Here is a 22,947-nt window from a genome sequence, read left to right as displayed (position 1 = left end):
CTGGGGCTTGTGAGATTCTCCAAACAGCAAGGTCTCCTTCTACCTGACAGGGACAGTCTGGTTTGTTTGCTCTAGGGTGCCCCATGTGGAATGTTTGGGTTGCAGAAAACTACCTCATGGATGCCTAGAAAGCACACCTCCATTGACTACTGCAGCTGAGGAACATGGCAGTTTCTGGGGAGAACTACCAAGGCCATGAGTTGACTTGGAGTCTCATAAAGATGGGTCACAATGCTGGTTTGTTACCAGGGAAATCTTAGAATGTTCTGTTGGCTAAGGGGATGTGCAGAATTCATATACCCTGAGGGTTGGAAACAGTTCCAAGATCACGGCTTCCTTCTGTGGACAGGACATGTTCTATTGTGGGGCACAGGGACCATATGTTGTATCATAAGTTGGTATTCCAGAAGAGGCCTCTGAGGACAGATGCCTGAAAAGCTAATCTAGTCTTCCAATCAGGTCCTAGGGCCATGTCAGGTTCAATCATCTGACTGAGGACCATTGACTTGGGTGTCTGCCTAGATAGAGGTTATCAGGGTGTTTCAGACTGCACATTTGCGTCCAGAGCGGCCTCCAATATTGGGGTGGGCTCAGAAGCCTTGCAGGTTTCTCCTAATCTGGAAGGTTTTGTGCAACTGTGATGGCCACAGTTTCCTTGGCGATGGCAGGCACAGTCCTGTGGTGTGACTCCAGAGTCCCCATTCTGGAGGTCATGTGAGCCATGGTTGTGGGAGAGAAATCTGCAAACACAAACTCGGGATAGGGTTAGTGGTAGGTAATTGCAGGCCCAATGCATAGACCTGGAGGGCAGCACATCAGGAACTGCAAATCAGGTGACTCGAAGGCAGTAGCACAGTCTATTGTATCTGGACTGAATTTCCAGGATGGCCTCGGAATGCAGGTGTTTTGTCCTGCGTCCATGGGAGATTTTTCCTGTCCAGCATCCTGGCAGGTCCCAATAGTTTGGTGGATTTCTTGGGGAAGCGAACAGTGCTGTTTTCCATGTTAGGCATGCACCGAAACAGGTATTCCAGAGATAGGCTCTGGGTCTAGGCGCATGGAAAATCCCACCAAGGGTTAATATTTGGGCCTAGCCATATACCAGGCATGCAATGCGGAATCCTGGAGGTGCAACTGAGAGCATTTGTTTGAAAGCATGCTCTACCTGAGGGACAAAATGTCTGCTTGTGCCAAGGGCGGCCCTCAGGAGTGTGCGTGGTCTCATTGTTCACGCAGCGGAATCCCATTCTGAGGGTTGGACAACCATCCCATCAGCCAGGATTCATGCCATGGGGAAGGAGGTGTTCTCTATTGTGCTTCAGGTTTCCCCATTGGTAGGGATTCCAGCAAAGTTCTGGGACAGATGCCTGAATACCAAGGATAGGTAGAGATGACGGCCCTTGGCCATGGCTGGTCTCACATACTCGATATAGGCCCTGCCCTCTGTGTGGCTTACACGAGTTCAGGGATCAGGCTCTGTCAGCCACAGCACTAGTGGCCAGGGAAATCTATATATCAGGGTTCCCTCGATGGCTGAGGGACTTTCTGGGCAAACTACCAGGCCCTACTTCTTCCTATGCGGCAGGCAGAATGCTGCATTGTGGCTCCAGATTTCCCTATCAAGAGGGCAAATGACCAGTAGGGTGTAGATGAAATTGTAAACCCAAGCTACGGTTAAAATCAGTGCCAAGCAGGAGGCAGTTCCAGTGTTCAGTGGCTGATTCGAATATCCAGCACCTGAGTAAGGGCTGATATGAGATGTTTACTCATGCTGGAGTTTGTCTATGGGGACCGACAAATCGAGGGGTGTCATCAAGAGGCCATGGAGGATTTCCCACGCTCGGTCTTGTGAGATGCTCCAAACAGCAACATTTCCTTCTACCAGACAGGGAGAGTGTGGTCTGTTTGCTCCAGGGTTCCCATGTGAAAAATTTGGGTATCGGAGCACTCACTGATGGATACCTGGAAAGCACACATCCATAGACCATTGTAGCTGAGGAACATGGCAGGTTCATTTGGTAGCTCTGGGGCAAAGTACCAAGGCCTTGAGTTGACATGGAGTTTCATGAAGATGGGTCACAATGCTGGTTTGTTAGCAGGGAGATCATAGAATGTGCTGGGGCTAATAGGCAGTGCAGGATTCATCTACCCTGAAAGTTGGACACAGGTCCAAGAGCACCGTTTCCTTCTGGGGACAGGAGATGTTCTGTTGTGGGCATCAGGGACCACATGTTGTATCATAACTTGATATTCCAGAACAGGACTCTGAGAACAGATGTCTGAAAACCCAATCTAGGGTTCCGGTGAAGTCCTAGGGGCATGTCAGTTTCAAACATCTGACTCAGAACCACTGACTTGGCTGTCTGCCTGGATGGAGGTGATCAGGGTGTTTCACACTGCACTTTTGCATCCAGAGCAGCATCTAATAGTGGACTGGGCTCAGGGGCCTGAGATTCAGATTCAGATTCTCCTAATCTGAAGGGTTTGGGAACTGTGACAGGCACGGTTTTCTTGGGGATGGCAGGCAGTTTCTTGTAATGTGGCTCCAGAGACCACATCCTGGTGGGCATGTGAGCCATGGTTTTGGGAGAAAAGTCTGCAAACACAAACTGGGGTTATGGTTAGTTGTGAGGTGATAGCAGGACCAATGCATAGACATGGAGGGCAGCTTGTCAGGAACTGTAAATAGGGTGACTCGAAGGTGGTAGCACAGGCTTTTTTATCTGGATTGTGTGTCCAGGATGGCCTCCGAATGCAGGTTTGGTCTCATGGGTCCATGGTAGATTTTTCCTCTCAAGGATCCTGGTGGCTACCAATAGTTAGGTGGCTTTCCCGAGGAAGGGAAGAGTGCTGTTTTCCATCTTATGTGTGCCCCAAAATAGGGATCCAGAAACGGGCTTTATTTCTGGGCCCCTGGCAAATACAACCAAGGGTTAAGATTTGGGCCTAAGAGCTTACCAGGCCTCCAATGCGGGATCCTGGTGGTGCAACTGAGAGCCTTTGTTTGAAAGAATGCTCAGGCTGAGGGTCACAATGCCTACCTGCAGCCCTCATGAGTGGGCATGGTCTCCTTGGACATGCAGATGGCTCACACGTTGAGGTTGGACAACTATCCCAACAGCCAGGATTTTTGCCATGGGGAAGGAGGAGTTCTCTATTGTGCTTCAGGCTCCCCCATTGGCAGGGATTCCAGCAAAGGTCTGGGACAGATGCCTGAATACCAAGGATGGGAAGAGATGATGGACTTGGGCCATAGCCAGTCTCACATGCTGAATATGGGCCCCCATCTCTGGGTGGCAGACACTAGGTCTTGGCTCAGGCTCTGTCAGACACAGCACTAGGCCCTTGTTCTTTCTATGGGGAAGGCAGAATGTTGTGTTGTGGCTCCAGAATCCCCTCTCAAGAGGGTTTGCTGACCAGGAGGTTGAGGATGGAATTGTAAACCTAAGCTATGGTTAAATTCAGTCAAGTGAAAGGCAGTTACAGTGTGCAGTGATAGAATCGAAAATCCAGCACCTGAGTAAGGGCAGATGTCAGATGATTGCTCATGCTGGAGTTACTGTCTATGATGACCGACAAATGGAGGGGTGGCATCAAGAGACCATGGAGGATTTCCCACTCTGGGGCTTGTGATATGCTCCAAACAGAAGGTTTCTTTCTACTGTACAGGGGCAATCTGGTTTGCTAGCTCCAGGTTCCCCCATGTGCAAAGTTTGTGTAGCATAGCACTCCCACATGGATGCCTGGAAACCACACCTCCACTGACCATTGCAGCTTAGGAACATGGCAGGTTCATTCTGGTGTCTCTGGGGCAAAGTACCAAAGACTTATTTTGACATGGAATCTCATGAACATGGGTAATAATGCTGGTTTGTTTCAAGGGTTATCTTAGAAACACCGGTGGCTAAGGGGTCGTGCAGGATTCATCTACCTTGAGGGTTTAAAACAGGTCCAAAAGCATGTATTCTGTGAGGGGGTCAGGAGATCTTCTATTGTGGGGCTCATTGACCATATGTTGTATCATATTGGTATTCCAGAACAGGCCTCTGAGGCCAGATGCCTGAAACCTAATCTAGGGTTCCAATGAGGTCCTAGGGGCATGTCAGGTTCAATCTTCTGATTCAGGACCATTGACTCGGCGTCTGCCTGGATGGAGTTGATCAGGGAGTTTCAGACTGTGCATGTGCGTCCATAGCGGCCTCCAATATGGGGCTGGGCTCAGGGGCCTTGGAGGTTTCTCTGATTACAGAGAATCAATAATCTCTGATTACAGAGATTATTGGGCAACTATGGCGAACACTTTTTCCTTGGGGATGGAAGGCACTCTCCTGTGGTGTGGCTCCAGAGACCCCATCCTGGAAGGCATGTGAGCCATGTATTTGGGAGAGAAGTCTTCAAACAGAAATTCAGGTTAGGGTTAATGACGAGGTGATTGCAGGCCCATTGCTTAGACCTGGAGGGCAGTTCGTCTGGAACAGTAAATTGGATGATTCGAAGGTGGAAACACAGGCTTTTGTGTCTTTATAATGTGTCCAGGATGGCCTCAGAATGCAGGTGTTGTCTCATGGGTCCATGGGAGATTTTTCCTCTCGAGGCATCCTGGTGGATACCAATAGTTTTTTGGATTTCTCGTGGAAGGGAAGAAAGCTCTTTTCTATCTTAGGGGTGCCCCAGAATAGGGATTCCAGAGACAGGATATGGGTCTGGGCACCTGGAACATCCCACCATGGGTTAGGAATTGGGCCTAGGGGCATACCAGGCCTGCAATGCGGGACCCTGGTGGTGCACCTGAGAGGGCTTGTTTGAGAGCATGCTCAGGCTGAGGGTCACCCATGCAGTTTTGTGCCCAGGGCGGCTTTCAAGAGTGAGCGTGGTATCATTGGCCATGTAGCCAATTTTGGGAGGGATGGACCACCCTCCCAAAAGCCAGGTTCCCCGCAAGGGGGAAGGTGCAGTTCACTATTGTGCTCAAGGTCTTCCATTGGCAGTGATTCCAGCAAAGGACTGGAGACAGATGCAAGTCATTGGTCCTCAGTCAGATGGTTGAACCTGACATGCCCTAGGACTGTATTGGAACCCTAGATTAGGATTTTAGGCATCTGTTTTTAGGGGCCTGTTCTGGAATATCAAGTTAGGATACATCACGTTGTCCCTGGGCCACACAACAGAACATTTCCTGTCCCAGGAAGGAAACCAGGTTCTTTGACCTGTGCCAAACCCTCTGTGTAGGAGAATCCTGCACAGCACATTAACCACCAGCACATTCTAAGATCATCTTAATAACAAAACCAGAAGTGTGACCAAACTGCAAGAGATTCCTGTCAACTCAAGGCCTGGGTACTTCATCCCCGAGTCACCAGAAAGAACCTTTCATGTTCCTAAGCTGCAAAGGTCAATGGAGTTGTGCTTTCTAGGCATCCAAGTGGGAGGGCTCTGCTACCCATACTTTCCACATGGGGAACATGGAGCAGACAGACCAGACTCCAACTATCCTGTATAAGGAAACCTTGCTGTGTGTAGCATCTCACAAGCTTTGGCGTGGGAAATCCTACATGGCCCCTTGGTGCCACCCCTCCATTTTTCAGTCATCATAGACACAAACTACAGTGTGCGCAAATATCTGACATCCACCCTTACTCGGCTGCTGGATATCTCGAATAAGCTGCTGCACATTGGAACTGCTTTCCACTTAGGACTGAATTGAACCATAGCTTGTGTTTACAAATCCATCATCACTCTATTAGTCACCAAGCCCTCATGATGTGGAATTCTGGAGCCACAACACAGCATTATGACTTACCCATAGAAAGTAGAGGTGCCTGGTGAGTCTGCCCAGAAACCCCACATGAGGATAAATATGCTTGGCCCTCAAAGGAACCCTGATTTATAGACTGCCCTGGCCACTAGTGCTGTGTCTGACAGAGAATGAGCCCCGATATAGTGTCAGCCACCAAGAGAGCAGGCCCCATTACCAGCATGTGAGACTGGCCATGGCCCAAGTCCGTCATCTCTTCACATCCTTGGTATTCAGTCACCTTTCCCCAGACCTTTGCTGGAAACCCGGCCAATGTACCTGAAGCACAATAGAGAACTCCTCTTTCCATAGCAGGAATCCTGGCTGTTGTGATGGGTGTCCAACCCTCAAAGTGGGAGCCAGCTATATGGCCAGTGAGACCACACCCATTCCTATGGGTCCCCCTGTGCACAAACAGGCATGGTGACCCTCAGTCTGAGCATGCTTTCAAACAAGGCTTCTCAGTTATATCACTAGGAATCTGCATTGCAGGCCTGGAAGGTCCTTAGACCCAAATCCTAAACAATGCTGGGATTTTCCAGGCGCCCAGACACAGAACCCATCTCTGGAATCCCTGTTTTGGGGTACCCCTAATTGGAAAACAGCACTCTTCCCTGTTTGGGGACACCCCTAAGATGGAAAAGAGCACTCTTTTCTTCTCTGAAAAAGCCACCAACCTATGGAGATCCACCAGGATCCTTAGAGAGGAAAAGTCTCCCATTGAACCATGAGACCACACCTACATTCTGAACCCATCCTGGACACAAAATCCAGATAGAAAAGCCTGTGCTACCAGCTTTCATTCACCCTAATTACAGTTCCTGACTTACTGCCCTATTGGTCTATGCATTGGACCTCGATCACATCGCCACCATCCCTAACCCAAATTTTTGTTTGCAGACTTCACTCCCAAAATCATGGCTCTCATGTCCTCCACGATAGGGTCTCTGAAACCTCACCACAGGACTGGGCCTGCCATCCCCAAGGAAACTGAGCCCATCTCAGTTGCCCAAAGCCTCCAGATTAGGAGAAACCTGTAAGGTCCCTGAGCCCACACCAATATTGCAAGTGGCTCTGGATGCAAATGCACAGTCTGAAACACCCTGATCACCTACATCCAGACAGACACCCAAGTCAATGGTCCTTAGTCAGAAAATTTAACCTGACTTGCACCTAGGACATCATTGGAACCCTAGATTAGGTTTCAAGAATCTGTCCTCAGAGGGCTGTTCTTGAATACCAAGTTAGGATACAACACTATACCCTGAGCAACAGCACAGAACATCTCCTCTCCCAAGAAGGAAACTGCACATCAACCTGTGCCAAACCCTCAGGTTAGGAGAATCCTTCATGGCCCCTTAGCCACCAGCACATTCTAAGACCTCCCTTGTAACAAACCAGTATTGGGACACCTCTGCAAGAAAATCCAAGTCAACTCAAGGTCTTGGTATTTGGCCCCAGGACCACCAAAATGTACCTGTCATGTTCTCAGCTGCAACGGTCATAGGATGTGTGCTTTTCAGTCATCCATGCAGGAGGGCTCTGCTACCCAAACTTTCTACCCGGGGGACCCTGGAGGAAACAAACCAGACTCCACCTGTCCATTAGAAGGAAACCTTGTTGTTTGGAGCATCTCACAATCATAATCATGGGTAATCCTCCATGGCCTCTTGAAGCCATCTCTCCATTTGTCCATCATCATAGACACAAACTCCAGTGTGAGCAAATATCTGACATCTGCCCTTACTCAGGTGCTGGATATCTCGTATAAGTTGCTGCACATTGGAACTGACTCCTGCTTGGCACTCAATTTAAGCGTAGCTGGTTTTTACAATTGTATTATCACCCTACTTGTCCTGAAGCCCTCTTTATACGGAATTCTGGAGCCATAATGCAGCATTCTGCCGGCCCCATAGAAAGAAGAAGTGCTTGGTGAGTCTGCTCAGAAACCCCACATGAGGATGAATCTGCTTGGCCTTCGAGGGAACCCAGATTTATAGGCTGTTCTGGCCACTAGTGCTGTGTCTGACAGAGGCTGAGCCCAGACCTCGTGCTAGCCACCCGGAAAGCGAGGTCGGTATCCAGCATTTGAGAATGGCCATGGCCCAAATCTGTCATCTCTACCCATCCTTGGTATTCAGACATCTGTCCTCAAACCTTTGCTGAAATCCCTGCCAATGCGGGAACCTGAAGCCCCATGGAGAACACCTCCTTCCCCATGGCTGGAATCCTGGTCATTGAAATGGGTGTCCATCCCTCAGGTTGGGAGCCAGCACATGGTAAATGGAGCCACACCCACTCCCAAGGGCCGCCTGGTCACAAACAGGCATTGTGACCCTCAGCCTGAGCATGTTTCAAACAGGCCCTCACAGTTGGACCACCAGGATCCCGCATTGCAGGCCTGGTATGCCCGTAGGCCCAATCCTAACACTTTGTGGGATTTTACAGGCACCCAGACCCAGAGCCTGTCTCTGCAATCCCTGTTTTGGGGCATCCCTAAGATGGAAAACAGCACCCTTCCCATCCCGAAAAGCCATCAAACTATTGGGAGCCGCCAGTATCCTTACAGAGGAAAAATCTCCCATGGACCCATGAGAAGAAACCTGCATTCCAAGGCCATCCTGGACACACAATCCAGATCGAAAAGCCTGTGATTCCACCTTCGTGTCACTCGAATTACTGTTCCTGATGAGTAGCACTCCAGGTCTACGCATTGCCCTGTGACAACCTCGCCACTAACGCTAACCCGAGTTTGTGTTTGCAGACTTCTCTCCCAAAACCATGGCTCACATGCCCTCCAGGATGGGGTCTCTGGATCCGCACCACAAGACTGTCCCTGCCATTCTCAAGGAAACTGTGCCTGTCACAGTTGCCCAAACCTTCTAGATTAGGAGAAACCTGCAAGGACCCTGAGCCTATCCCAATACTGGCAGCTGTTCTGAACGCAAATGCATGCTCTGAAACACCCTGATCACCTACATCCCGGCAGATGGCCAAATCAATAGTCCTGAGTCAGAATAGTGAACCTAACATGCCCCTAGGACGTCATTGGAGCCCTAGATTCGGTTTTCAGACATCTATCTTCAGAGGCCTGTTCTGGAATGCGAACTTGTGATAAAACATGTGGTCCCTGGTACACAACAGAACATCTCCTGTTCCCAGAATGAAACCGTGCCCTTCCATCTGTGCCAAAGCCCAGGGTAGTAGAACCCTGCACAGCACCTTAGCCACCAGCACATTCTAAGATCTCCCTGGTAACAAACCAGCATTGTGACCCGTCAGCAAGAGATTCCATGTCAACTCAAGGACTTGGAACTTCGCTCCAGAGACACCAGAACAAACCTGCCATGTTCCTCAGCTGCAATGGTCAATGGATTTGAGCTCTCCAGGCATTTATGCAGCAGAGCTCTGCTACCCAAACTTTCCACATGGGGGACCCTGGAGGAAATAAACCAGACTCCATCTGTCCAGTAGAACGAAACCTTGCTGTTTGGAGCAGCTCATAAGCTTGAACGTGAAAAGTCCTCCATGGCCTATGGACGAAACCCCTCCATTTGTCATTCGTCATAGGCACAAACTCCAGTGTGAGCAAATATCTGACATCTGCCCTTACTCAGGTGCTGAATATCTCGCATAAGCGGCTGCACATAGGAACTGCCTTTCGCTTGGCCCTGAATGGAACCATAGCTTGTGTTTACAATTCCATCATCACCTGACTGGTTCCCAAGCCCTCATGATAGGGAAATCAGGAGCCACAACACAGCATTCTGCCTTCCCTATACAAAGAAGTGCCTGGTAAGTCTGGTCAGAAACCACAGATGAGGATCAATCTCATGTCTGAGAGCTCTGATTCACAAACTTTCCACATGGGGGAACCTAGAACAAACAAACCAGACTTCACCTGTCCAGTAGAAGGAAACCTTACTGTTTGGAACAACTCAGAGGCCTCAGCGTGTTAACTCCTTAATGGCCTCTTGACGCCACCCTCCATTTGTCAGTAATCATAGACACAAACCCAGTGTGAGCAAACATCTGACATCCATCCTTATTCCCATGCTGAATGTCTCGAATAAACCGCTGCATATTGGAACTGCCTTCCACTTGGCATTGAATTGAACTGTAGCTTGTGTTTACAACTCCATCCTCACCTGACTGGTCCCCAAGCCCTCTAGATAGGGAAATCTGGAGCCACAATGCAGCGTTCGGCCTTCTCCATCGAATGAAGAAGGGCCTGGTGAGTCTGGCCAGAAACTCCACATGAGGATCAATCTGCTCGGCCCTGGAGTCAACCCGGATTTATAGGCTGCCATGTCCACTAGTGCTGTGTCTGACAGAGCCTGAGCCCTGAACTAGTTTCATCCAACAGAGAGCAGGCCCAATATCTAGCATTTGGAATGGTCATGGCCCAAGAACGTCATCTCTACCCATCCTTGGTATTCAGGCACCTGTCCCCAGACCTTTGCTGGAATCCCTGGCAATGGGGGAACCTGAAGCACAATAGAGAACTCTTTCCCCTTGGCAATAACCCTGGCTGTAGGGCAGGGTATCCAAAACTCAAAGGGGGAGCCAGTTATAAGATCAATGAGACCACACCCACTCCTGAGGGCCATGCTGGCCACAAGCAGGCATTGTGACCCTCAGCCTAAGCAAAATTTAAAACAACCCCTCTCAGTTTGAACCACGATGATACTGCATTGCAGACGTGGAATGCCTCTAGGCACAAATCCTAAAACTTGGTGGGATTTTCCAGGTGCCAAGACCCAGAGCCGGTCTCTGGAATCCCTGTTTTGGGGCACCCCTAAAATGGAAAACAGCACTCTTCCCTTCCCCAAAAAAGCTAAGAAACAATGGGGAGCAACCAGGATCATAGAGACGAAAAGTCTCCCATGGACCCATGAGAACACACCTGCATTCCGAGGCCATCCTGGACACACAATCAAGAAAGGAAGTCTATGCTACCGCCTCCAGTCCACCTAATTACAGTTCCAGATGAGCTGTCCTCCGGGATATGCATTGGGCCTGCGATCACCTCGCCACTAACCATAATCCGAATTTGTGTTTGAACACTTCTCTACCAAAACCATGCCACACATGCCTTCCAGGATGGGGTCTCTGGATCCACATTGCAGGACTGTCATTGCCATACCCAAGGAAACTGTGCCCATCACAGTTGCCCGATCCTTCTAGATAAGGAGAAACCTCCTAAGCCGCTGAGCCTACCCCAATACTGGCAGCCGTTCTGAATGCAAATGCACAGTCTGAAACACCATGATCACTTACATCCAGGCAGAGAGCCAAATCAATGGTCCTGAGTCAGAATAGTGAACCTAACATGCCCCTAGGACGTTTTTGGAAACCTAGATTCGGTTGTCAGACATCTGTCCTCAGAGGACTGTTGTGGAATGTGAACGTGTGATACAACATGTGGTCCCTGGGCCACACAACAGAGCATCTCCTGTCCCCAGAATGAAACCATGCCCTTCCATCTGTGCCAAAGCCCAGGGTAGTAGAATCCTGCACAGCACCTTAGCCACCAGCACATTCTAAGATCACCCTGGTAACAAACCAGCATTGTGGCCCATCTGCAAGAGATTTCATGTCAACTCAAGGACTTGGTACATCGCTCCAGAGACACCAGAATGAACCTGCCATGTTCCTCAGCACAATGGTCAATGGAGTTGAGCTTTCCAGGCATCCATGCGGTAGAATTCTGCTACCCAATTTTTCCACATGGGGGACCCTGATGCAAATAAACCACACTCTATGTGTCCAGTAGAACGAAACCTGGCTGTTTAAATCAGCTCATAAACCTCAACATAAAAACCCCTCCATGGCCTCTTGACACCACTCCTCCCTTTTTCAGTCATCATAAAAACAAACTCTAGTGTGAGCAAATATCTGACATTCGCCCTTACTCAGGTGCTGGATATCATGAATAAGCCAATGCACGTAGAAACTACCTTCCCCTTGGCACTGTATGGAACTTTTGCTTGTTTGACAATTTCATCCTCAACCTACTGGTCCCCAAGCCCTCTTCATAGGGAATTCTGAAGCCACAATGCAGCATTCTGCCTTCAGTATAGATAGAAGTGCCTGGTGAGTCTGGCCAGAAACCCCACATGAGGATCAATCTGCTCGGCCTATGAGGGAACACCGATTTATTGGTTGCCCAGGCAACTAGTGCTGTGTCTGACAGAGCCTGAGCCCTGACCTAGTGTCAGTCACCAGACAGTGGGCCCCGCATGTTGCATTTGGGATTGCCATGGCCCAAGTACGTCATCTCTACCGATCCTTGGTATTAAGGCACCTGTCCCCAGACCTTTGCAAGAATCCCTGTTAATGGGGGAACCTGAAGCACAATAGAGAACTCCTCCTTCTCCATGGCAGGAATCTTGACTGTTATATGGGTGTCCAAACCTCAAAGGGGGGGCAAGTTACAAGACCAATGAGACACGACCACTCCGGAGGGCCACCCTGGGTGCAAACAGGCATTGTGACACTCAGCCTGAGCACAGCTTCAAACAATCCCTCTCAGTTGCACCACCATGATCTCGCATTGCAGGCCTCCTACACCCCTAGGCCCAAATCCTAACCCTTGATGAGATGTCCCAGATGCCCAGAACCAGAGCCTGTCTCTGGAATCACTGTTTGGTGCAACCCTGAGATAGATAACAGCACTCTTCTTTTCCCCGAAAAAGACAACAAACTATGGAGAGCTGTCAGGATCCATAGAGTGGAAAAGTCTCCCATGGAGCCATGACCACACCTGTATTTGGAGGCCATCCTGGACACACTTCCAGATACAAAAGCCTGTGCTACTGCTTTCCAGTCACCCTAGAGAACTCCTCTTTCCCCATGACAATAAGCCTGGCTGTTGGGATGGGTGTCCAACCTTCAAAAGAGGAGCCAGTTACAAGACCAATGAGACCACGCCCACTCCTGATGGCCGACCTGGCCACAAAGAGGCATTTTGACCCTCAGCCTGAGCATGCTTTCAGACAATCCCTCTCAGTTTGCACCACGATGATCCTGCATTGCAGCCTGGTACGCCCCTTGCCTAAAGCTGAGATGTCCAAGATGTCCAGAACCAGAGCCCGTCTCTGGAATACCTGTTTTGGAGCACCCCTAAGATGGAAAACAGCACTCTTCCCTTCCCCCCAAAAGCCACCAAACTATGGAGAGTTGCCAGGATCCATGGGAAGGAAACGTCTCCCATGGACACATGAGACAACACCTGCATTCTGAGGCCATTCTGGACACACAATCCAGAGAGAAAAGCCTGTGCTACCGCATTCCTGTCACCCTAATTAACATTTCAGATGAGCTGCCCTCCAGTTCTATACATTGGGCCTGCGATCACCTCGCCACTAACCCTAATGTGAATTTATGTTTGAAGACTTCTCTACAAAAACCATGGCACACATGCCTTACAGGATGGTGTCTTTGGATCCACACCACAGGACTGTCCATGCCATCCCCAAGGAAACTGTGCCTGTCACAGTTTCCCAAACATTCAGGTTAGGAGAAACCTGCAAGTCCCCTTAACCTACCCCAATACTGGTGGCCACTATGACCGCAAGTATACATTCTTTTTTTTTTCCAATTTATTTATTTTCAGAAAAACAGTATTCATTAGCAAGTAAACATTCTAAAACACCCTGATCACCTACATCCTGGCAGACAGCCAAATCAATGGTCCTGAGTCAGAATAGTGAACCTAACATGTCCCTAGGACGTCAATGGAACCCTAGATTTGGTTTTCAGACATCTGTCCTCAGAGTGGACGTGGTGTAAACTGAGAGGGATTGTTCTGGAATGCGAACCTATGATACAACATGTGGTCCCTGGGCCACACAACAGAACATCACCTGTCCCCAGAAGGAAAGAGTACCCTTCAATCAGTGCCAAAGCCCATGGTAGTAGAATACTGCACAGCACCTTAGCCACCAGCACATTCTAAGATCTCCCTGGTAACAAACCAGCATCGTGGCCCATCTGCAAGAGATTCCATGTCAACTCAAGGACTTGGTACTTCACTCCAGAGAAAACAGAACGAACCTGCCATGTTCCTCAGCTGCAATGGTCAATGGAGTTGAGCTTTCCAGGCATCCATGGGGTAGAGCTCTGCTACCCAAACTTTCCACATGGGGGACCCTGGATCAAATTAACCAGACTCCACCTGTCCAGTAGAATGAAACCTTGCTCTTTGGAGCAGCACATAAGCCTCAACGTGAAAACATCTCCATGGCCTCTTGACGCCACCCCTCCATTTGTCAGTCATCATAGACACAAACTCCAGTGTGAGCAAATATCTGACATCGCCCTTACTCAGGTGCTGGATATCTCGAATAAGCCACTGCACATAGGAACTGCCCTCCGCTTGGCACTGTATAGAACCTTAGCTTGTGTTTACAATTCCATCCTCATCCAACTGGTACCCAAGTCCTCTTCATAGGGAATTCAGAGCCACAACGCAGCATTCTGCCTTCCCTATAGATAGAAGTGCCTGGTGAGTCTTGCCAGAAACTCCACATGAGGATCAATCTGCTCGGCCTATGAGGGAACCCCGATTTATTGGTTGCGCTGGCCACTAGTGCTGTGTCTGACCGAGCCTGAGCCCCAACCTAGCGTTATTCACCAGAGAGTGGGCCCCACGTCTAGAATTTGGGTTGCCATGGCCCAAGTACGTCATCTCTACCGATCCTTGGTATTAAGGCACCTGTCCCCAGACCTTTGCAAGAATCCCTGTTAATGGGGGAACCTGAAGCACAATAGAGAACTCCTCCTTCTCCATGGCAGGAATCTTGACTGTTATATGGGTGTCCAAACCTCAAAGGGGGGGCAAGTTACAAGACCAATGAGACACGACCACTCCGGAGGGCCACCCTGGGTGCAAACAGGCATTGTGACACTCAGCCTGAGCACAGCTTCAAACAATCCCTCTCAGTTGCACCACCATGATCTCGCATTGCAGGCCTCCTACACCCCTAGGCCCAAATCCTAACCCTTGATGAGATGTCCCAGATGCCCAGAACCAGAGCCTGTCTCTGGAATCACTGTTTGGTGCAACCCTGAGATAGATAACAGCACTCTTCTTTTCCCCGAAAAAGACAACAAACTATGGAGAGCTGTCAGGATCCATAGAGTGGAAAAGTCTCCCATGGAGCCATGACCACACCTGTATTTGGAGGCCATCCTGGACACACTTCCAGATACAAAAGCCTGTGCTACTGCTTTCCAGTCACCCTAGAGAACTCCTCTTTCCCCATGACAATAAGCCTGGCTGTTGGGATGGGTGTCCAACCTTCAAAAGAGGAGCCAGTTACAAGACCAATGAGACCACGCCCACTCCTGATGGCCGACCTGGCCACAAAGAGGCATTTTGACCCTCAGCCTGAGCATGCTTTCAGACAATCCCTCTCAGTTTGCACCACGATGATCCTGCATTGCAGCCTGGTACGCCCCTTGCCTAAAGCTGAGATGTCCAAGATGTCCAGAACCAGAGCCCGTCTCTGGAATACCTGTTTTGGAGCACCCCTAAGATGGAAAACAGCACTCTTCCCTTCCCCCCAAAAGCCACCAAACTATGGAGAGTTGCCAGGATCCATGGGAAGGAAACGTCTCCCATGGACACATGAGACAACACCTGCATTCTGAGGCCATTCTGGACACACAATCCAGAGAGAAAAGCCTGTGCTACCGCATTCCTGTCACCCTAATTAACATTTCAGATGAGCTGCCCTCCAGTTCTATACATTGGGCCTGCGATCACCTCGCCACTAACCCTAATGTGAATTTATGTTTGAAGACTTCTCTACAAAAACCATGGCACACATGCCTTACAGGATGGTGTCTTTGGATCCACACCACAGGACTGTCCATGCCATCCCCAAGGAAACTGTGCCTGTCACAGTTTCCCAAACATTCAGGTTAGGAGAAACCTGCAAGTCCCCTTAACCTACCCCAATACTGGTGGCCACTATGACCGCAAGTATACATTCTTTTTTTTTTCCAATTTATTTATTTTCAGAAAAACAGTATTCATTAGCAAGTAAACATTCTAAAACACCCTGATCACCTACATCCTGGCAGACAGCCAAATCAATGGTCCTGAGTCAGAATAGTGAACCTAACATGTCCCTAGGACGTCAATGGAACCCTAGATTTGGTTTTCAGACATCTGTCCTCAGAGTGGACGTGGTGTAAACTGAGAGGGATTGTTCTGGAATGCGAACCTATGATACAACATGTGGTCCCTGGGCCACACAACAGAACATCACCTGTCCCCAGAAGGAAAGAGTACCCTTCAATCAGTGCCAAAGCCCATGGTAGTAGAATACTGCACAGCACCTTAGCCACCAGCACATTCTAAGATCTCCCTGGTAACAAACCAGCATCGTGGCCCATCTGCAAGAGATTCCATGTCAACTCAAGGACTTGGTACTTCACTCCAGAGAAAACAGAACGAACCTGCCATGTTCCTCAGCTGCAATGGTCAATGGAGTTGAGCTTTCCAGGCATCCATGGGGTAGAGCTCTGCTACCCAAACTTTCCACATGGGGGACCCTGGATCAAATTAACCAGACTCCACCTGTCCAGTAGAATGAAACCTTGCTCTTTGGAGCAGCACATAAGCCTCAACGTGAAAACATCTCCATGGCCTCTTGACGCCACCCCTCCATTTGTCAGTCATCATAGACACAAACTCCAGTGTGAGCAAATATCTGACATCGCCCTTACTCAGGTGCTGGATATCTCGAATAAGCCACTGCACATAGGAACTGCCCTCCGCTTGGCACTGTATAGAACCTTAGCTTGTGTTTACAATTCCATCCTCATCCAACTGGTACCCAAGTCCTCTTCATAGGGAATTCAGAGCCACAACGCAGCATTCTGCCTTCCCTATAGATAGAAGTGCCTGGTGAGTCTTGCCAGAAACTCCACATGAGGATCAATCTGCTCGGCCTATGAGGGAACCCCGATTTATTGGTTGCGCTGGCCACTAGTGCTGTGTCTGACCGAGCCTGAGCCCCAACCTAGCGTTATTCACCAGAGAGTGGGCCCCACGTCTAGAATTTGGGTTGCCATGGCCCAAGTACATCATCTCTACCCATCCTTGGTATTAAGGCACCAGTCCCCAGACCTTTGATGAATACCTGTCAATGGGGGAACCTGAAGCACAGTAGAAAACTCTTCTTTCCTCATGGCTAGAAACATGGCTGTTGGGATGGGAGTCCAACCCTCAAAGGGGGGAGCCAGTTACAAGACCAATGAGACCACGCCCTCTCCGGAGGGCCACCCTGGGCGCCAACAGGCATTGTGACCCTCAACCTGAGCATGCTTTCAAACAATCCCTCTCAGTTTCACCAACATGATCCCGCATTGCATGCCTCATATGCCCCTAGGCTGAAACGTAACCCTTTGTGGGATGTCCCAGACGCCCAGTACCAGAGCCCACTAGTGTTGTGTCTGACAGAGTCTGACAGTATCAGTCACCAGAGACTGGGCCCCACATCTAGTATTTGGGATTTCCATGGCCCATGAATATCATCTCTACCCATCCTTGGTTTTCAGGGACCTGTCCCCAGAACTTTGCTGGAATCCCTGCTAATGGGGGAACCTGAAGCACCATAGATAACTCCTCCTTCCTCATGGCAGGAATCTTGGCTGTTGGTTGGGTGTCTGACCATCAAAATGGGAGCCAGTTACAAGACCAATGAGGCCACGCCCACTCCTGAGGGCCGACCTGGGTGCCAACAGGCATTATGACGCTCAGCCTGAGCACAGTTTCAAACAATCCCTCTCAGTTGCACCACCATGATCCCGCATTCCAGGCCGCGTACACCCCTAGGCCCAAATCCTAACCCTTGATGGGATGTTCCAGATGCCCAGAACCAGAGCCCATCTCTGGAATCCGTGTTTTGGGGCACTCCTAAGATGGAAGACAGCACTCTTCTCTTCCCCAAAAAAGCCACCAAATATGGAGAGCCTCCAGGATCCATAGAGAGGAAAAGACTCCCATGGACCCATGAGACCACACCTGCATTCTGAGGCCATCCTGGACACACTTCCAGATACAAAAGCCTGTACTAATGCTGTCCAGTCACCCTAATTAAATTTCCTGACGAGCTGCCCTCGGGTCGATGCACTGGGCCTGTGATCCCATCGCCACTTACCCTAACCTGACTTTGTGTTTCCAGAATTCTCTCCCAAAACCAAGGCTCACATGCCCACCAGAATGGGATCTCTGGAGCCACACCACAGAACTCTGGGTGCCATTCCTAATGACACTGTGCATATCAGAGTTGCCAAACCTTCCAGAATAGGAGCCTGTAAGGCTCCTGAGCTCACCCCAATATTGCCGGCCATTCTGGATGCAAATGCACATTCTGAAATACCCTGATCACCTCTATCCAGGGGGACAGCCAAGTCAATGATCGTGAGTTAGAAGATTAAACGTGAAAAGACCCTAGGTCCTCAATGAAACCCCATTAGTCTCAGGCATCTGTCCTCAGGGGTCTGTTCTGGAATACCAAATGATAACACATCATGTGGTCCCTGAGCCACAAGACAGAACATCTCCTGTCCCCAAAAGGATACCGTGCACTTCAACCTGTGCCAAAGCCTCAGGGTAGGAGAATCCTGCACGACACCTTAGGAACCAGCACATTCTAAGATCTCCTTTGTAACAAACCAGCATTGTGGCCCTTCTGCAAGAGATTCCATGTCAACTCAAGGCCTTGGTATTTCACCCCAAAGCCACCAGAATGAACCTGCCATGTTCCTCAGCTGCAATGATCAATGAAGGTATGCTTTCCAAGCATCCATGCCAGAGAGCTCTGCTTCACAAACTTTCCACATGGGGGAACCTAGAGCAAACAAAGGAGACTTCACCTTCCCAGTAGAAGGAAAAATTACTGTTTGGAGCAGTTCGTGTGAACTCCTCCATGGCCTCTTGACGCCACCCCTCCATTTGTCAGTCATCAAAAACACAAACCCTAGTGTGAGCAAACATCTGATATCAACCTTTATTCCAGTGCTGGATGTCTCGAATAAACCACTGCACATTGGAACTGCATTCTGCTTGGCACTGAATTGAACCATAGCTTGTGATTACAACTCCATCCTCACCTAACTGGTCCACAAGCCCTCTTGATAGGGAAATCTGGAGCCACAATGCAGCATTATGCCTTCCCCATCAAATGAAGATGGGCCTGGTGATTCTGGCCAGAAACCCCACATGAGGATGAATCTGCTCGGCCCTTGAGTCAACCCCGATTTATACACTGCCATGGCCACAAGTGCTGTGTCTGACAGAGCCTGAGCCCCAACCAAATTTCAGCGATCAGAGTGCAGACCCCATATCTAGCATTTTGGATTGTCATGGCCCAAGTACGTCATCTCTACCCATCCTTGGTATTCAAGGACCTGTCCCCAGACCTTTGCTGGAATCCCTGCCAATGGTGGAACCTGAAGCACAATAGAGAACACCTCTTTCCCCATGGCAATAAACCTGGCTGTTGGGATGGGTGTCCAACCCTCAAAGGGGAAGCCAGTTACAAGTTACTGTGACCCATGTACAAGAGATTCCAAGTCAACTCAAGGCCTTGTTACTTCGCCAAGAGCCACCAGAATGAACCTGCCATGTTCTTCAACTGCAATGGTCAATGGAAGTATGGTTTCCCTGTCTAAATGGTAAAGCTTTGCTGCCGAAACTTTCCATATCGGGGACCCGAGAGTAAACATATCAGACTCCACCTATCCAGAGGAAAGAAACCTTGCTTTTTGGAACATCTCACAAGCCTCACTTTGGGAAATATTTCATGGCCTCTTGATGTCACCTATGCATTTGTCAGTCATCTTAGACAGAAACTTCATTGCGAGTAAATGTCTGACATGTGCTCTTACTCAGGTGTTGGATGTCTCGAATAAGCCGCTGCACATTCGGATGTCTTCTGCTTGGCACTGAATAAAACATAGCTTGTGATTACAATTCCATCCTCACCCGACTGGTCCATGCCCTTTTGATGGGAATTCTGGAGGTACAACGCTGCATTCTGCCTTCCCCATAGAAAGAAGAAGGGCCTGGTGAGTCTGGCCAGAAACCCCACATGAGGATCATTCTGCTTGGCCCTCGAGGGTACCCGGATTTAAAGGCTTCCCTGGCCACTAGTGCTGTGTCAGACAGAGCCTGAACCCCGGCCTTCTGTCAGCCACCCAAAGAGGGGGTCCCATATCCAGCATGCGAGACTAGCCATGTCCCAAGTACCTCATCTCTACGCATCCTTGGTATTCAGGAACCTGTGCCAGACCTTTGCTGGAATCCCTGCCAATGGGGGAATTTGAAGCACAATAGAGAAATCTTCCTTCCATATGGCAGTAAACCTGGCTGTTGGAATGGGTGTCCAACCCTCATAGTGGGAGACAGCTGCATGACCAATGAGACCACGCCCACTTTTGAGGGCCGCTCTGGGCACAAACATGAACTGTGATCCTCAGCCTGAGCATGCTTTCAAACAAATGCTCTCAGTTGCACCACCAGGATCCCGCATTGTATTCCTGGTACACCCCTAGGCCCAAATCACAACCCTTGTTGGAATCTTCCAGGAGCCCAGACCCAGACCCTGTCTCTGGAATCCCTGTTCTGGGGAACCCCTAAGATGGAAAACAGCACTCTTCCATTCTCCGAAAACGCCACCAAATGAAGGGGAGCCACCAGGATCCTTAGAGACGAAAAGTCTCCCATGGATCCATGAGACCACACCTGCATTCCGAGGCCATCCTGGACACACAACCCAGATAGAAAAATCTGTAAAGCCTCCTTCAGTCACCCTAATTACAGTTCCTGATGAGCTGCCCTCACGGTCTTTGCATTGGGCTTGTGAACACATTGCCACTAACCCTAACCCGAATTTGTGTTTCCAGACTTCTCTCCTAAAAAATGGCTCATATGCCCTCCAGGATCATTTCTCTGGAGCCACACCACAGGACTGTGCCTGCCATCACCATGGAAACTGTGCTTGTCATAGTTGCCCATACTCTCCAGATTAGGAGAACCCTGCAAGGACCGTGAGCCCACAATATTGGCGGCTGCTCTGGATGCAAATACATAGATGAAACACCCTGATGACCTACATCAAGGCACAGCCAAGTCAACGTCCTGAGTCAGAAGATTGAAACTGTCAATCCCCTAAGACCTTATTGGAACCTTATATTAGGTTCTCAGGCATCTGTCCTCAGAGGCCTGTTCTGGAATACCAACTAATGATACAACATGTGAGCCCTGGGCCACACAACAGTACATCTCCTGTCCCAGAAGGAAACCGTGCACTTCAACCTGTTGCCTAACCCTCAGGGTAGGAGAATCCTGCACGGCACCTTAGCCACCACCACATTCTAGGATCTCCCTGGTAACAAGCCAGCATTGTGGCCCGTCTTCAAGAAATTCCATTTAACTCTAGGCCTTTGTACTTCGCCCCAGAGCCACCAGAATGAACCTGCCATGTTCCTCAGCTGCAATGGTCAGTGGAGGTGTGCTTTCCAGGCATCCATGTGGGAGAGCTCTGGTACCCATTCTTTTCACATGGGAGACCCTGGAGCAAACAATCCAGACTCCACCTGTCCAGTAGAAGGAAACCTTGGCTGTTTGGAGCATCTCCAAAACCTCAGCGTGTGAACTCCTCCATGGCTTCCTGATGCCCCCCTCCATTTGTCAGTCTTCATAGACACAAACTCCAGTGTGAGCAAATATCTGACTTCCGCCCTTACTCAGATGCTGGATATCTCGAAAAAGCTGCTGCATATTGGAACTGCCTTCTGTTTGAAACTGAATTGAACCGTAGCTTTTGTTTACAATTCCATCCTCACCCTACTCGTCCCCAAGGCCTCTTACTAGGGAATACTACAGTCACAACACTGCATTTTGCCTTGCCGAAAGAAAGAAGGGCCTAGTGTGACTGCCCAGAAGCCCCACATGAGGATCAATCTCCTTGGCCCTCAAGGGAACACCGATTTATTCTCTGCCCTGGACACAAGAGCTGTGTCTGCCAGAGCCTGTGATCCGACCTAGTGTCAGCCACCCAGAGAGCGGGTCCCATATCTAGCATGTGGAATGGGCCATGGCCCAAGTCCGTCAACCCTACCCATCCTTTGTATTCAGGCACCTGTCCCCAGACCTTTGCTGCAATCCCTGCTAATGGGGGAACCTGAAACACAATAGAGAACTCCTCCTTCCCAATGGCGAGAAACATGGCTGTTGGGATGGGTGTCCAACCCCCAAAGTGGGAGCCAGCTACATAGCCAATGAGACCACGGCCATTCCTGAGGGCCACCCTGTGCAAAAACAGGCATTATGACCCTCATTCTGAGCAGCTTTCAAACAAGCCCTCTCTGTTGCACCACCATGATCCCTCACTGCACGCCTGGTGTGCCCTTAGGCCCAAATCCTAAAACTTGGTGGGATTTTCCAGGCACCCAGAACCAGAGCTCTTTTCAGGAATCCCTGTTTTGGAACACCCCTAAGATGGAAAAGAGCACTCTTCCCTTCCCCGAAAAAGCCACCAAACTATAGAGAGCCACCAGAATCCTAAGTGAGGTAATGTCTCCCGTGGACCCGAGACCACACCTGATTTCAGAGTCCATCCTGGAGACACAATCCAGATAGAAAAGCCTGTGGTACTGCCTTCCAGTCACCCTAATTACAATTCCTGATGAGCTGCTCTCCAGGTCTACGCATTGGGCAGTCACCTTGCCAATAACCCTAACCCACATTTGTGTTTGCAGACTTCTCTCACAAAACCATGGATCGCATGCCCTCCAGGATAGGGTCTCTGGATCCAAACCACAGGATTGTGCCTGCCATCCCCAAGGAAACTGTGGCCGTCAAAGTTGCCCAAACCTTCCAGATTAGGATAAACATGCTAGGCCCCTGATCCCACCCCAATATTGTCGGCAGCGCTGGACGCAAATGCCAGTCTGAAACACCCTGATCACCTACATCCAGGCAGACACCCAAGTCAATGGTCCTGAGTCAGAAGATTGAATCTGACATTCCCCTAGGACCTCATTGGAACCCTTGATTAGATTTTCAGAAATCTGTACTCAGGGTCCTGTTCTGGAATACCATCTTAGGATACAACATGTGGTCCCTGAGC

This window comes from Neovison vison, chromosome 2, assembly GCF_020171115.1.
Source record: "Neovison vison isolate M4711 chromosome 2, ASM_NN_V1, whole genome shotgun sequence".
Taxonomy (NCBI): domain Eukaryota; kingdom Metazoa; phylum Chordata; class Mammalia; order Carnivora; family Mustelidae; genus Neogale; species Neogale vison.
This window is presented reverse-complemented; position numbering follows the sequence as displayed.